Raw genomic sequence first — 12660 nt, forward strand, 5'->3', positions numbered from 1 at the left:
GCTCCGTTCCAAAAATACGAAAAGCATCAACCATGAACCGGAGGGCACCCGAGCATAGAAATAGCAAGAAAGAAAGGAAAAAAAGCAAAAAAACCGCACGTAAAATCTAAAAAAACGCAAACGGACAACGAAAAAGGGGGGTGCAACACGAGGACTTCCCAGGGGGTCACCCATCCTAGTACTACTCTCGCCCAAGCACGCTTAACTGCGGAGTTCTGATGGGATCCGGTGCATTAGTGCTGGTATGATCGCACCCGAAATACTATCCATGTTTATTGTTTTTATGTGTTACAAGACGCAGAACCTCCTTTGTTTTGGTACGCGGGGCGTGGGACCCACGTGACCGATCGGCTCCGTTCCAAAAATACGAAAAGCATCAACCATGAACCGGAGGGCACCCGAGCATAGAAATAGCAAGAAAGAAAGGAAAAAAAGCAAAAAAACCGCACGTAAAATCTAAAAAAACGCAAACGGACAACGAAAAAGGGGGGTGCAACACGAGGACTTCCCAGGGGGTCACCCATCCTAGTACTACTCTCGCCCAAGCACGCTTAACTGCAGAGTTCTGATGGGATCCGGTGCATTAGTGCTGGTATGATCGCACCCGAAATACTATCCATGTTTATTGTTTTTATGTGTTACAAGACGCAGAACCTCCTTTGTTTTGGTACGCGGGGCGTGGGACCCACGTGACCGATCGGCTCCGTTCCAAAAATACGAAAAGCATCAACCATGAACCGGAGGGCACCCGAGCATAGAAATAGCAAGAAAGAAAGGAAAAAAAGCAAAAAAACCGCACGTAAAATCTAAAAAAACGCAGGACTTCCCAGGGGGTCACCCATCCTAATACTACTCTCGCCCAAGCACGCTTAACTGCGGAGTTCTGATGGGATCCGGTGCATTAGTGCTGGTATGATCGCACCCGAAATACTATCCATGTTTATTGTTTTTATGTGTTACAAGACGCAGAACCTCCTTTGTTTTGGTACGCGGGGCGTGGGACCCACGTGACCGATCGGCTCCGTTCCAAAAATACGAAAAGCATCAACCATGAACCGGAGGGCACCCGAGCATAGAAATAGCAAGAAAGAAAGGAAAAAAAGCAAAAAAACCGCACGTAAAATCTAAAAAAACGCAAACGGACAACGAAAAAGGGGGGTGCAACACGAGGACTTCCCAGGGGGTCACCCATCCTAGTACTACTCTCGCCCAAGCACGCTTAACTGCGGAGTTCTGATGGGATCCGGTGCATTAGTGCTGGTATGATCGCACCCGAAATACTATCCATGTTTATTGTTTTTATGTGTTACAAGACGCAGAACCTCCTTTGTTTTGGTACGCGGGGCGTGGGACCCACGTGACCGATCGGCTCCGTTCCAAAAATACGAAAAGCATCAACCATGAACCGGAGGGCACCCGAGCATAGAAATAGCAAGAAAGAAAGGAAAAAAAGCAAAAAAACCGCACGTAAAATCTAAAAAAACGCAGGACTTCCCAGGGGGTCACCCATCCTAATACTACTCTCGCCCAAGCACGCTTAACTGCGGAGTTCTGATGGGATCCGGTGCATTAGTGCTGGTATGATCGCACCCGAAATACTATCCATGTTTATTGTTTTTATGTGTTACAAGACGCAGAACCTCCTTTGTTTTGGTACGCGGGGCGTGGGACCCACGTGACCGATCGGCTCCGTTCCAAAAATACGAAAAGCATCAACCATGAACCGGAGGGCACCCGAGCATAGAAATAGCAAGAAAGAAAGGAAAAAAAGCAAAAAAACCGCACGTAAAATCTAAAAAAACGCAAACGGACAACGAAAAAGGGGGGTGCAACACGAGGACTTCCCAGGGGGTCACCCATCCTAGTACTACTCTCGCCCAAGCACGCTTAACTGTGGAGTTCTGATGGGATCCGGTGCATTAGTGCTGGTATGATCGCACCCGAAATACTATCCATGTTTATTGTTTTTATGTGTTACAAGACGCAGAACCCCCTTTGTTTTGGTACGCGGGGCGTGGGACCCACGTGACCGATCGGCTCCGTTCCAAAAATACGAAAAGCATCAACCATGAACCGGAGGGCACCCGAGCATAGAAATAGCAAGAAAGAAAGGAAAAAAAGCAAAAAAACAGCACGTAAAATCTAAAAAAACGCAAACGGACAACGAAAAACGGGGGTGCAACACGAGGACTTCCCAGGGGGTCACCCATCCTAGTACTACTCTCGCCCAAGCACGCTTAACTGCGGAGTTCTGATGGGATCCGGTGCATTAGTGCTGGTATGATCGCACCCGAAATACTATCCATGTTTATTGTTTTTATGTGTTACAAGACGCAGAACCTCCTTTGTTTTGGTACGCGGGGCGTGGGACCCACGTGACCGATCGGCTCCGTTCCAAAAATACGAAAAGCATCAACCATGAACCGGAGGGCACCCGAGCATAGAAATAGCAAGAAAGAAAGGAAAAAAAAAGCAAAAAAACCGCACGTAAAATCTAAAAAAACGCAAACGGACAACGAAAAAGGGGGGGTGCAACACGAGGACTTCCCAGGGGGTCACCCATCCTAGTACTACTATCGCCCAAGCACGCTTAGCTGCGGAGTTCTGATGGGATCCGGTGCATTAGTGCTGGTATGATCGCACCCGAAATACTATCCATGTTTATTGTTTTTATGTGTTACAAGACGCAGAACCTCCTTTGTTTTGGTACGCGGGGCGTGGGACCCACGTGACCGATCGGCTCCGTTCCAAAAATACGAAAAGCATCAACCATGAACCGGAGGGCACCCGAGCATAGAAATAGCAAGAAAGAAAGGAAAAAAAGCAAAAAAACCGCACGTAAAATCTAAAAAAACGCAAACGGACAACGAAAAAGGGGGGTGCAACACGAGGACTTCCCAGGGGGTCACCCATCCTAGTACTACTCTCGCCCAAGCACGCTTAACTGCGGAGTTCTGATGGGATCCGGTGCATTAGTGCTGGTATGATCGCACCCGAAATACTATCCATGTTTATTGTTTTTATGTGTTACAAGACGCAGAACCTCCTTTGTTTTGGTACGCGGGGCGTGGGACCCACGTGACCGATCGGCTCCGTTCCAAAAATACGAAAAGCATCAACCATGAACCGGAGGGCACCCGAGCATAGAAATAGCAAGAAAGAAAGGAAAAAAAGCAAAAAAACCGCACGTAAAATCTAAAAAAACGCAAACGGACAACGAAAAAGGGGGGTGCAACACGAGGACTTCCCAGGGGGTCACCCATCCTAGTACTACTCTCGCCCAAGCACGCTTAACTGCAGAGTTCTGATGGGATCCGGTGCATTAGTGCTGGTATGATCGCACCCGAAATACTATCCATGTTTATTGTTTTTATGTGTTACAAGACGCAGAACCTCCTTTGTTTTGGTACGCGGGGCGTGGGACCCACGTGACCGATCGGCTCCGTTCCAAAAATACGAAAAGCATCAACCATGAACCGGAGGGCACCCGAGCATAGAAATAGCAAGAAAGAAAGGAAAAAAAGCAAAAAAACCGCACGTAAAATCTAAAAAAACGCAGGACTTCCCAGGGGGTCACCCATCCTAATACTACTCTCGCCCAAGCACGCTTAACTGCGGAGTTCTGATGGGATCCGGTGCATTAGTGCTGGTATGATCGCACCCGAAATACTATCCATGTTTATTGTTTTTATGTGTTACAAGACGCAGAACCTCCTTTGTTTTGGTACGCGGGGCGTGGGACCCACGTGACCGATCGGCTCCGTTCCAAAAATACGAAAAGCATCAACCATGAACCGGAGGGCACCCGAGCATAGAAATAGCAAGAAAGAAAGGAAAAAAAGCAAAAAAACCGCACGTAAAATCTAAAAAAACGCAAACGGACAACGAAAAAGGGGGGTGCAACACGAGGACTTCCCAGGGGGTCACCCATCCTAGTACTACTCTCGCCCAAGCACGCTTAACTGCGGAGTTCTGATGGGATCCGGTGCATTAGTGCTGGTATGATCGCACCCGAAATACTATCCATGTTTATTGTTTTTATGTGTTACAAGACGCAGAACCTCCTTTGTTTTGGTACGCGGGGCGTGGGACCCACGTGACCGATCGGCTCCGTTCCAAAAATACGAAAAGCATCAACCATGAACCGGAGGGCACCCGAGCATAGAAATAGCAAGAAAGAAAGGAAAAAAAGCAAAAAAACCGCACGTAAAATCTAAAAAAACGCAGGACTTCCCAGGGGGTCACCCATCCTAATACTACTCTCGCCCAAGCACGCTTAACTGCGGAGTTCTGATGGGATCCGGTGCATTAGTGCTGGTATGATCGCACCCGAAATACTATCCATGTTTATTGTTTTTATGTGTTACAAGACGCAGAACCTCCTTTGTTTTGGTACGCGGGGCGTGGGACCCACGTGACCGATCGGCTCCGTTCCAAAAATACGAAAAGCATCAACCATGAACCGGAGGGCACCCGAGCATAGAAATAGCAAGAAAGAAAGGAAAAAAAGCAAAAAAACCGCACGTAAAATCTAAAAAAACGCAAACGGACAACGAAAAAGGGGGGTGCAACACGAGGACTTCCCAGGGGGTCACCCATCCTAGTACTACTCTCGCCCAAGCACGCTTAACTGTGGAGTTCTGATGGGATCCGGTGCATTAGTGCTGGTATGATCGCACCCGAAATACTATCCATGTTTATTGTTTTTATGTGTTACAAGACGCAGAACCCCCTTTGTTTTGGTACGCGGGGCGTGGGACCCACGTGACCGATCGGCTCCGTTCCAAAAATACGAAAAGCATCAACCATGAACCGGAGGGCACCCGAGCATAGAAATAGCAAGAAAGAAAGGAAAAAAAGCAAAAAAACAGCACGTAAAATCTAAAAAAACGCAAACGGACAACGAAAAACGGGGGTGCAACACGAGGACTTCCCAGGGGGTCACCCATCCTAGTACTACTCTCGCCCAAGCACGCTTAACTGCGGAGTTCTGATGGGATCCGGTGCATTAGTGCTGGTATGATCGCACCCGAAATACTATCCATGTTTATTGTTTTTATGTGTTACAAGACGCAGAACCTCCTTTGTTTTGGTACGCGGGGCGTGGGACCCACGTGACCGATCGGCTCCGTTCCAAAAATACGAAAAGCATCAACCATGAACCGGAGGGCACCCGAGCATAGAAATAGCAAGAAAGAAAGGAAAAAAAAAGCAAAAAAACCGCACGTAAAATCTAAAAAAACGCAAACGGACAACGAAAAAGGGGGGGTGCAACACGAGGACTTCCCAGGGGGTCACCCATCCTAGTACTACTATCGCCCAAGCACGCTTAGCTGCGGAGTTCTGATGGGATCCGGTGCATTAGTGCTGGTATGATCGCACCCGAAATACTATCCATGTTTATTGTTTTTATGTGTTACAAGACGCAGAACCTCCTTTGTTTTGGTACGCGGGGCGTGGGACCCACGTGACCGATCGGCTCCGTTCCAAAAATACGAAAAGCATCAACCATGAACCGGAGGGCACCCGAGCATAGAAATAGCAAGAAAGAAAGGAAAAAAAGCAAAAAAACCGCACGTAAAATCTAAAAAAACGCAAACGGACAACGAAAAAGGGGGGTGCAACACGAGGACTTCCCAGGGGGTCACCCATCCTAGTACTACTCTCGCCCAAGCACGCTTAACTGCGGAGTTCTGATGGGATCCGGTGCATTAGTGCTGGTATGATCGCACCCGAAATACTATCCATGTTTATTGTTTTTATGTGTTACAAGACGCAGAACCTCCTTTGTTTTGGTACGCGGGGCGTGGGACCCACGTGACCGATCGGCTCCGTTCCAAAAATACGAAAAGCATCAACCATGAACCGGAGGGCACCCGAGCATAGAAATAGCAAGAAAGATAGGAAAAAAAGCAAAAAAACCGCACGTAAAATCTAAAAAAACGCAGGACTTCCCAGGGGGTCACCCATCCTAATACTACTCTCGCCCAAGCACGCTTAACTGCGGAGTTCTGATGGGATCCGGTGCATTAGTGCTGGTATGATCGCACCCGAAATACTATCCATGTTTATTGTTTTTATGTGTTACAAGACGCAGAACCTCCTTTGTTTTGGTACGCGGGGCGTGGGACCCACGTGACCGATCGGCTCCGTTCCAAAAATACGAAAAGCATCAACCATGAACCGGAGGGCACCCGAGCATAGAAATAGCAAGAAAGAAAGGAAAAAAAGCAAAAAAACCGCACGTAAAATCTAAAAAAACGCAAACGGACAACGAAAAAGGGGGGGTGCAACACGAGGACTTCCCAGGGGGTCACCCATCCTAGTACTACTCTCGCCCAAGCACGCTTAACTGCGGAGTTCTGATGGGATCCGGTGCATTAGTGCTGGTATGATCGCACCCGAAATACTATCCATGTTTATTGTTTTTATGTGTTATAAGACGCAGAACCTCCTTTGTTTTGGTACGCGGGGCGTGGGACCCACGTGACCGATCGGCTCCGTTCCAAAAATACGAAAAGCATCAACCATGAACCGGAGGGCACCCGAGCATAGAAATAGCAAGAAAGAAAGGAAAAAAAGCAAAAAAACCGCACGTAAAATCTAAAAAAACGCAAACGGACAACGAAAAAGAGGGGTGCAACACGAGGACTTCCCAGGGGGTCACCCATCCTAGTACTACTCTCGCCCAAGCACGCTTAACTGCGGAGTTCTGATGGGATCCGGTGCATTAGTGCTGGTATGATCGCACCCGAAATACTATCCATGTTTATTGTTTTTATGTGTTACAAGACGCAGAACCTCCTTTGTTTTGGTACGCGGGGCGTGGGACCCATGTGACCGATCGGCTCCGTTCCAAAAATACGAAAAGCATCAACCATGAACCGGAGGGCACCCGAGCATAGAAATAGCAAGAAAGAAAGGAAAAAAAGCAAAAAAACCGCACGTAAAATCTAAAAAAACGCAGGACTTCCCAGGGGGTCACCCATCCTAATACTACTCTCGCCCAAGCACGCTTAACTGCGGAGTTCTGATGGGATCCGGTGCATTAGTGCTGGTATGATCGCACCCGAAATACTATCCATGTTTATTGTTTTTATGTGTTACAAGACGCAGAACCTCCTTTGTTTTGGTACGCGGGGCGTGGGACCCACGTGACCGATCGGCTCCGTTCCAAAAATACGAAAAGCATCAACCATGAACCGGAGGGCACCCGAGCATAGAAATAGCAAGAAAGAAAGGAAAAAAAGCAAAAAAACCGCACGTAAAATCTAAAAAAACGCAAACGGACAACGAAAAAGAGGGGTGCAACACGAGGACTTCCCAGGGGGTCACCCATCCTAGTACTACTCTCGCCCAAGCACGCTTAACTGCGGAGTTCTGATGGGATTCGGTGCATTAGTGCTGGTATGATCGCACCCGAAATACTATCCATGTTTATTGTTTTTATGTGTTACAAGACGCAGAACCTCCTTTGTTTTGGTACGCGGGGCGTGGGACCCACGTGACCGATCGGCTCCGTTCCAAAAATACGAAAAGCATCAACCATGAACCGGAGGGCACCCGAGCATAGAAATAGCAAGAAAGAAAGGAAAAAAAGCAAAAAAACCGCACGTAAAATCTAAAAAAACGCAGGACTTCCCAGGGGGTCACCCATCCTAATACTACTCTCGCCCAAGCACGCTTAACTGCGGAGTTCTGATGGGATCCGGTGCATTAGTGCTGGTATGATCGCACCCGAAATACTATCCATGTTTATTGTTTTTATGTGTTACAAGACGCAGAACCTCCTTTGTTTTGGTACGCGGGGCGTGGGACCCACGTGACCGATCGGCTCCGTTCCAAAAATACGAAAAGCATCAACCATGAACCGGAGGGCACCCGAGCATAGAAATAGCAAGAAAGAAAGGAAAAAAAGCAAAAAAACCGCACGTAAAATCTAAAAAAACGCAAACGGACAACGAAAAAGGGGGGGTGCAACACGAGGACTTCCCAGGGGGTCACCCATCCTAGTACTACTCTCGCCCAAGCACGCTTAACTGCGGAGTTCTGATGGGATCCGGTGCATTAGTGCTGGTATGATCGCACCCGAAATACTATCCATGTTTATTGTTTTTATGTGTTACAAGACGCAGAACCTCCTTTGTTTTGGTACGCGGGGCGTGGGACCCACGTGACCGATCGGCTCCGTTCCAAAAATACGAAAAGCATCAACCATGAACCGGAGGGCACGCGAGCATAGAAATAGCAAGAAAGAAAGGAAAAAAAGCAAAAAAACCGCACGTAAAATCTAAAAAAACGCAAACGGACAACGAAAAAGGGGGGGTGCAACACGAGGACTTCCCAGGGGGTCACCCATCCTAGTACTACTCTCGCCCAAGCACGCTTAACTGCGGAGTTCTGATGGGATCCGGTGCATTAGTGCTGGTATGATCGCACCCGAAATACTATCCATGTTTATTGTTTTTATGTGTTACAAGACGCAGAACCTCCTTTGTTTTGGTACGCGGGGCGTGGGACCCACGTGACCGATCGGCTCCGTTCCAAAAATACGAAAAGCATCAACCATGAACCGGAGGGCACCCGAGCATAGAAATAGCAAGAAAGAAAGGAAAAAAAGCAAAAAAACCGCACGTAAAATCTAAAAAAACGCAGGACTTCCCAGGGGGTCACCCATCCTAATACTACTCTCGCCCAAGCACGCTTAACTGCGGAGTTCTGATGGGATCCGGTGCATTAGTGCTGGTATGATCGCACCCGAAATACTATCCATGTTTATTGTTTTTATGTGTTACAAGACGCAGAACCTCCTTTGTTTTGGTACGCGGGGCGTGGGACCCACGTGACCGATCGGCTCCGTTCCAAAAATACGAAAAGCATCAACCATGAACCGGAGGGCACCCGAGCATAGAAATAGCAAGAAAGAAAGGAAAAAAAGCAAAAAAACCGCACGTAAAATCTAAAAAAACGCAAACGGACAACGAAAAAGAGGGGTGCAACACGAGGACTTCCCAGGGGGTCACCCATCCTAGTACTACTCTCGCCCAAGCACGCTTAACTGCGGAGTTCTGATGGGATTCGGTGCATTAGTGCTGGTATGATCGCACCCGAAATACTATCCATGTTTATTGTTTTTATGTGTTACAAGACGCAGAACCTCCTTTGTTTTGGTACGCGGGGCGTGGGACCCACGTGACCGATCGGCTCCGTTCCAAAAATACGAAAAGCATCAACCATGAACCGGAGGGCACCCGAGCATAGAAATAGCAAGAAAGAAAGGAAAAAAAGCAAAAAAACCGCACGTAAAATCTAAAAAAACGCAGGACTTCCCAGGGGGTCACCCATCCTAATACTACTCTCGCCCAAGCACGCTTAACTGCGGAGTTCTGATGGGATCCGGTGCATTAGTGCTGGTATGATCGCACCCGAAATACTATCCATGTTTATTGTTTTTATGTGTTACAAGACGCAGAACCTCCTTTGTTTTGGTACGCGGGGCGTGGGACCCACGTGACCGATCGGCTCCGTTCCAAAAATACGAAAAGCATCAACCATGAACCGGAGGGCACCCGAGCATAGAAATAGCAAGAAAGAAAGGAAAAAAAGCAAAAAAACCGCACGTAAAATCTAAAAAAACGCAAACGGACAACGAAAAAGGGGGGGTGCAACACGAGGACTTCCCAGGGGGTCACCCATCCTAGTACTACTCTCGCCCAAGCACGCTTAACTGCGGAGTTCTGATGGGATCCGGTGCATTAGTGCTGGTATGATCGCACCCGAAATACTATCCATGTTTATTGTTTTTATGTGTTACAAGACGCAGAACCTCCTTTGTTTTGGTACGCGGGGCGTGGGACCCACGTGACCGATCGGCTCCGTTCCAAAAATACGAAAAGCATCAACCATGAACCGGAGGGCACCCGAGCATAGAAATAGCAAGAAAGAAAGGAAAAAAAGCAAAAAAACCGCACGTAAAATCTAAAAAAACGCAAACGGACAACGAAAAAGGGGGGGTGCAACACGAGGACTTCCCAGGGGGTCACCCATCCTAGTACTACTCTCGCCCAAGCACGCTTAACTGCGGAGTTCTGATGGGATCCGGTGCATTAGTGCTGGTATGATCGCACCCGAAATACTATCCATGTTTATTGTTTTTATGTGTTACAAGACGCAGAACCTCCTTTGTTTTGGTACGCGGGGCGTGGGACCCACGTGACCGATCGGCTCCGTTCCAAAAATACGAAAAGCATCAACCATGAACCGGAGGGCACCCGAGCATAGAAATAGCAAGAAAGAAAGGAAAAAAAGCAAAAAAACCGCACGTAAAATCTAAAAAAACGCAAACGGACAACGAAAAAGGGGGGTGCAACACGAGGACTTCCCAGGGGGTCACCCATCCTAGTACTACTCTCGCCCAAGCACGCTTAACTGCGGAGTTCTGATGGGATCCGGTGCATTAGTGCTGGTATGATCGCACCCGAAATACTATCCATGTTTATTGTTTTTATGTGTTACAAGACGCAGAACCTCCTTTGTTTTGGTACGCGGGGCGTGGGACCCACGTGACCGATCGGCTCCGTTCCAAAAATACGAAAAGCATCAACCATGAACCGGAGGGCACCCGAGCATAGAAATAGCAAGAAAGAAAGGAAAAAAAGCAAAAAAACCGCACGTAAAATCTAAAAAAACGCAGGACTTCCCAGGGGGTCACCCATCCTAATACTACTCTCGCCCAAGCACGCTTAACTGCGGAGTTCTGACGGGATCCGGTGCATTAGTGCTAGTATGATCGCACCCGAAATACTATCCATGTTTATTGTTTTTATGTGTTACAAGACGCAGAACCTCCTTTGTTTTGGTACGCGGGGCGTGGGACCCACGTGACCGATCGGCTCCGTTCCAAAAATACGAAAAGCATCAACCATGAACCGGAGGGCACCCGAGCATAGAAATAGCAAGAAAGAAAGGAAAAAAAGCAAAAAAACCGCACGTAAAATCTAAAAAAACGCAAACGGACAACGAAAAAGAGGGGTGCAACACGAGGACTTCCCAGGGGGTCACCCATCCTAGTACTACTCTCGGCCAAGCACGCTTAACTGCGGAGTTCTGATGGGATCCGGTGCATTAGTGATGGTATGATCGCACCCGAAATACTATCCATGTTTATTGTTTTTATGTGTTACAAGACGCAGAACCTCCTTTGTTTTGGTACGCGGGGCGTGGGACCCACGTGACCGATCGGCTCCGTTCCAAAAATACGAAAAGCATCAACCATGAACCGGAGGGCACCCGAGCATAGAAATAGCAAGAAAGAAAGGAAAAAAAGCAAAAAAACCGCACGTAAAATCTAAAAAAACGCAAACGGACAACGAAAAAGGGGGGTGCAACACGAGGACTTCCCAGGGGGTCACCCATCCTAGTACTACTCTCGCCCAAGCACGCTTAACTGCGGAGTTCTGATGGGATCCGGTGCATTAGTGTTGGTATGATCGCACCCGAAATACTATCCATGTTTATTGTTTTTATGTGTTACAAGACGCAGAACCTCCTTTGTTTTGGTACGCGGGGCGTGGGACCCACGTGACCGATCGGCTCCGTTCCAAAAATACGAAAAGCATCAACCATGAACCGGAGGGCACCCGAGCATAGAAATAGCAAGAAAGAAAGGAAAAAAAGCAAAAAAACCGCACGTAAAATCTAAAAAAACGCAGGACTTCCCAGGGGGTCACCCATCCTAATACTACTCTCGCCCAAGCACGCTTAACTGCGGAGTTCTGACGGGATCCGGTGCATTAGTGCTGGTATGATCGCACCCGAAATACTATCCATGTTTATTGTTTTTATGTGTTACAAGACGCAGAACCTCCTTTGTTTTGGTACGCGGGGCGTGGGACCCACGTGACCGATCGGCTCCGTTCCAAAAATACGAAAAGCATCAACCATGAACCGGAGGGCACCCGAGCATAGAAATAGCAAGAAAGAAAGGAAAAAAAGCAAAAAAACCGCACGTAAAATCTAAAAAAACGCAAACGGACAACGAAAAAGAGGGGTGCAACACGAGGACTTCCCAGGGGGTCACCCATCCTAGTACTACTCTCGGCCAAGCACGCTTAACTGCGGAGTTCTGATGGGATCCGGTGCATTAGTGCTGGTATGATCGCACCCGAAATACTATCCATGTTTATTGTTTTTATGTGTTACAAGACGCAGAACCTCCTTTGTTTTGGTACGCGGGGCGTGGGACCCACTTGACCGATCGGCTCCGTTCCAAAAATACGAAAAGCATCAACCATGAACCGGAGGGCACCCGAGCATAGAAATAGCAAGAAAGAAAGGAAAAAAAGCAAAAAAACCGCACGTAAAATCTAAAAAAACGCAAACGGACAACGAAAAAGGGGGGTGCAACACGAGGACTTCCCAGGGGGTCACCCATCCTAGTACTACTCTCGCCCAAGCACGCTTAACTGCGGAGTTCTGATGGGATCCGGTGCATTAGTGTTGGTATGATCGCACCCGAAATACTATCCATGTTTATTGTTTTTATGTGTTACAAGACGCAGAACCTCCTTTGTTTTGGTACGCGGGGCGTGGGACCCACGTGACCGATCGGCTCCGTTCCAAAAATACGAAAAGCATCAACCATGAACCGGAGGGCACCCG

General features: G+C 48.0%; 26 non-coding genes and 11 pseudogenes across 26 annotated transcripts; all 37 read right to left on the bottom strand.

The window, feature by feature from the left end:
• Positions 1-137: 137 nt before the first annotated feature.
• On the bottom strand, positions 138-256 carry LOC145081291 (5S ribosomal RNA). The gene has a single exon (XR_013695855.1). It is a non-coding gene; the product is annotated as a 5S ribosomal RNA (ribosomal RNA).
• Positions 257-487: 231 nt separating this feature from the next.
• LOC145083478 (5S ribosomal RNA) lies at positions 488-606 on the bottom strand. Its single transcript, XR_013697952.1, has one exon. It is a non-coding gene; the product is annotated as a 5S ribosomal RNA (ribosomal RNA).
• A 200-nt stretch (positions 607-806) lies between these two features.
• On the bottom strand, positions 807-924 carry LOC145079706 (5S ribosomal RNA; annotated as a pseudogene).
• A 231-nt stretch (positions 925-1155) lies between these two features.
• On the bottom strand, positions 1156-1274 carry LOC145081303 (5S ribosomal RNA). The gene has a single exon (XR_013695867.1). It is a non-coding gene; the product is annotated as a 5S ribosomal RNA (ribosomal RNA).
• Positions 1275-1474: 200 nt separating this feature from the next.
• LOC145079707 (5S ribosomal RNA) lies at positions 1475-1592 on the bottom strand (annotated as a pseudogene).
• Positions 1593-1823: 231 nt separating this feature from the next.
• On the bottom strand, positions 1824-1942 carry LOC145083756 (5S ribosomal RNA). The gene has a single exon (XR_013698217.1). It is a non-coding gene; the product is annotated as a 5S ribosomal RNA (ribosomal RNA).
• Positions 1943-2173: 231 nt separating this feature from the next.
• LOC145081315 (5S ribosomal RNA) lies at positions 2174-2292 on the bottom strand. Its single transcript, XR_013695878.1, has one exon. It is a non-coding gene; the product is annotated as a 5S ribosomal RNA (ribosomal RNA).
• A 234-nt stretch (positions 2293-2526) lies between these two features.
• LOC145084954 (5S ribosomal RNA) lies at positions 2527-2645 on the bottom strand. Its single transcript, XR_013699375.1, has one exon. It is a non-coding gene; the product is annotated as a 5S ribosomal RNA (ribosomal RNA).
• Positions 2646-2876: 231 nt separating this feature from the next.
• Positions 2877-2995, bottom strand: LOC145081327 (5S ribosomal RNA). Its single transcript, XR_013695889.1, has one exon. It is a non-coding gene; the product is annotated as a 5S ribosomal RNA (ribosomal RNA).
• A 231-nt stretch (positions 2996-3226) lies between these two features.
• On the bottom strand, positions 3227-3345 carry LOC145083479 (5S ribosomal RNA). The gene has a single exon (XR_013697953.1). It is a non-coding gene; the product is annotated as a 5S ribosomal RNA (ribosomal RNA).
• Positions 3346-3545: 200 nt separating this feature from the next.
• LOC145079708 (5S ribosomal RNA) lies at positions 3546-3663 on the bottom strand (annotated as a pseudogene).
• A 231-nt stretch (positions 3664-3894) lies between these two features.
• On the bottom strand, positions 3895-4013 carry LOC145081338 (5S ribosomal RNA). The gene has a single exon (XR_013695900.1). It is a non-coding gene; the product is annotated as a 5S ribosomal RNA (ribosomal RNA).
• A 200-nt stretch (positions 4014-4213) lies between these two features.
• Positions 4214-4331, bottom strand: LOC145079710 (5S ribosomal RNA; annotated as a pseudogene).
• A 231-nt stretch (positions 4332-4562) lies between these two features.
• LOC145083757 (5S ribosomal RNA) lies at positions 4563-4681 on the bottom strand. The gene has a single exon (XR_013698218.1). It is a non-coding gene; the product is annotated as a 5S ribosomal RNA (ribosomal RNA).
• A 231-nt stretch (positions 4682-4912) lies between these two features.
• LOC145081351 (5S ribosomal RNA) lies at positions 4913-5031 on the bottom strand. Its single transcript, XR_013695912.1, has one exon. It is a non-coding gene; the product is annotated as a 5S ribosomal RNA (ribosomal RNA).
• A 234-nt stretch (positions 5032-5265) lies between these two features.
• Positions 5266-5384, bottom strand: LOC145084956 (5S ribosomal RNA). The gene has a single exon (XR_013699377.1). It is a non-coding gene; the product is annotated as a 5S ribosomal RNA (ribosomal RNA).
• Positions 5385-5615: 231 nt separating this feature from the next.
• LOC145081362 (5S ribosomal RNA) lies at positions 5616-5734 on the bottom strand. Its single transcript, XR_013695923.1, has one exon. It is a non-coding gene; the product is annotated as a 5S ribosomal RNA (ribosomal RNA).
• Positions 5735-5934: 200 nt separating this feature from the next.
• On the bottom strand, positions 5935-6052 carry LOC145079711 (5S ribosomal RNA; annotated as a pseudogene).
• Positions 6053-6284: 232 nt separating this feature from the next.
• Positions 6285-6403, bottom strand: LOC145081374 (5S ribosomal RNA). The gene has a single exon (XR_013695934.1). It is a non-coding gene; the product is annotated as a 5S ribosomal RNA (ribosomal RNA).
• A 231-nt stretch (positions 6404-6634) lies between these two features.
• Positions 6635-6753, bottom strand: LOC145081386 (5S ribosomal RNA). The gene has a single exon (XR_013695945.1). It is a non-coding gene; the product is annotated as a 5S ribosomal RNA (ribosomal RNA).
• A 200-nt stretch (positions 6754-6953) lies between these two features.
• LOC145079712 (5S ribosomal RNA) lies at positions 6954-7071 on the bottom strand (annotated as a pseudogene).
• Positions 7072-7302: 231 nt separating this feature from the next.
• Positions 7303-7421, bottom strand: LOC145084722 (5S ribosomal RNA). The gene has a single exon (XR_013699154.1). It is a non-coding gene; the product is annotated as a 5S ribosomal RNA (ribosomal RNA).
• A 200-nt stretch (positions 7422-7621) lies between these two features.
• LOC145079713 (5S ribosomal RNA) lies at positions 7622-7739 on the bottom strand (annotated as a pseudogene).
• A 232-nt stretch (positions 7740-7971) lies between these two features.
• LOC145081397 (5S ribosomal RNA) lies at positions 7972-8090 on the bottom strand. Its single transcript, XR_013695956.1, has one exon. It is a non-coding gene; the product is annotated as a 5S ribosomal RNA (ribosomal RNA).
• A 232-nt stretch (positions 8091-8322) lies between these two features.
• On the bottom strand, positions 8323-8441 carry LOC145081411 (5S ribosomal RNA). Its single transcript, XR_013695968.1, has one exon. It is a non-coding gene; the product is annotated as a 5S ribosomal RNA (ribosomal RNA).
• Positions 8442-8641: 200 nt separating this feature from the next.
• On the bottom strand, positions 8642-8759 carry LOC145079714 (5S ribosomal RNA; annotated as a pseudogene).
• A 231-nt stretch (positions 8760-8990) lies between these two features.
• LOC145084723 (5S ribosomal RNA) lies at positions 8991-9109 on the bottom strand. Its single transcript, XR_013699155.1, has one exon. It is a non-coding gene; the product is annotated as a 5S ribosomal RNA (ribosomal RNA).
• A 200-nt stretch (positions 9110-9309) lies between these two features.
• On the bottom strand, positions 9310-9427 carry LOC145079715 (5S ribosomal RNA; annotated as a pseudogene).
• A 232-nt stretch (positions 9428-9659) lies between these two features.
• LOC145081422 (5S ribosomal RNA) lies at positions 9660-9778 on the bottom strand. Its single transcript, XR_013695979.1, has one exon. It is a non-coding gene; the product is annotated as a 5S ribosomal RNA (ribosomal RNA).
• Positions 9779-10010: 232 nt separating this feature from the next.
• LOC145081433 (5S ribosomal RNA) lies at positions 10011-10129 on the bottom strand. The gene has a single exon (XR_013695990.1). It is a non-coding gene; the product is annotated as a 5S ribosomal RNA (ribosomal RNA).
• Positions 10130-10360: 231 nt separating this feature from the next.
• LOC145081444 (5S ribosomal RNA) lies at positions 10361-10479 on the bottom strand. Its single transcript, XR_013696001.1, has one exon. It is a non-coding gene; the product is annotated as a 5S ribosomal RNA (ribosomal RNA).
• Positions 10480-10679: 200 nt separating this feature from the next.
• On the bottom strand, positions 10680-10797 carry LOC145080255 (5S ribosomal RNA; annotated as a pseudogene).
• Positions 10798-11028: 231 nt separating this feature from the next.
• Positions 11029-11147, bottom strand: LOC145085423 (5S ribosomal RNA). The gene has a single exon (XR_013699822.1). It is a non-coding gene; the product is annotated as a 5S ribosomal RNA (ribosomal RNA).
• Positions 11148-11378: 231 nt separating this feature from the next.
• On the bottom strand, positions 11379-11497 carry LOC145084620 (5S ribosomal RNA). Its single transcript, XR_013699058.1, has one exon. It is a non-coding gene; the product is annotated as a 5S ribosomal RNA (ribosomal RNA).
• Positions 11498-11697: 200 nt separating this feature from the next.
• LOC145080017 (5S ribosomal RNA) lies at positions 11698-11815 on the bottom strand (annotated as a pseudogene).
• Positions 11816-12046: 231 nt separating this feature from the next.
• Positions 12047-12165, bottom strand: LOC145084594 (5S ribosomal RNA). The gene has a single exon (XR_013699034.1). It is a non-coding gene; the product is annotated as a 5S ribosomal RNA (ribosomal RNA).
• A 231-nt stretch (positions 12166-12396) lies between these two features.
• LOC145084621 (5S ribosomal RNA) lies at positions 12397-12515 on the bottom strand. The gene has a single exon (XR_013699059.1). It is a non-coding gene; the product is annotated as a 5S ribosomal RNA (ribosomal RNA).
• Between the last annotated feature and the right edge of the window lie 145 nt (positions 12516-12660).

The sequence above is a fragment of the Lactuca serriola genome, chromosome 1 (assembly GCF_051521515.1).
Source record: "Lactuca serriola cultivar US96UC23 chromosome 1, Lser_US96UC23_V15, whole genome shotgun sequence".
In the NCBI taxonomy this organism is placed as follows: domain Eukaryota; kingdom Viridiplantae; phylum Streptophyta; class Magnoliopsida; order Asterales; family Asteraceae; genus Lactuca; species Lactuca serriola.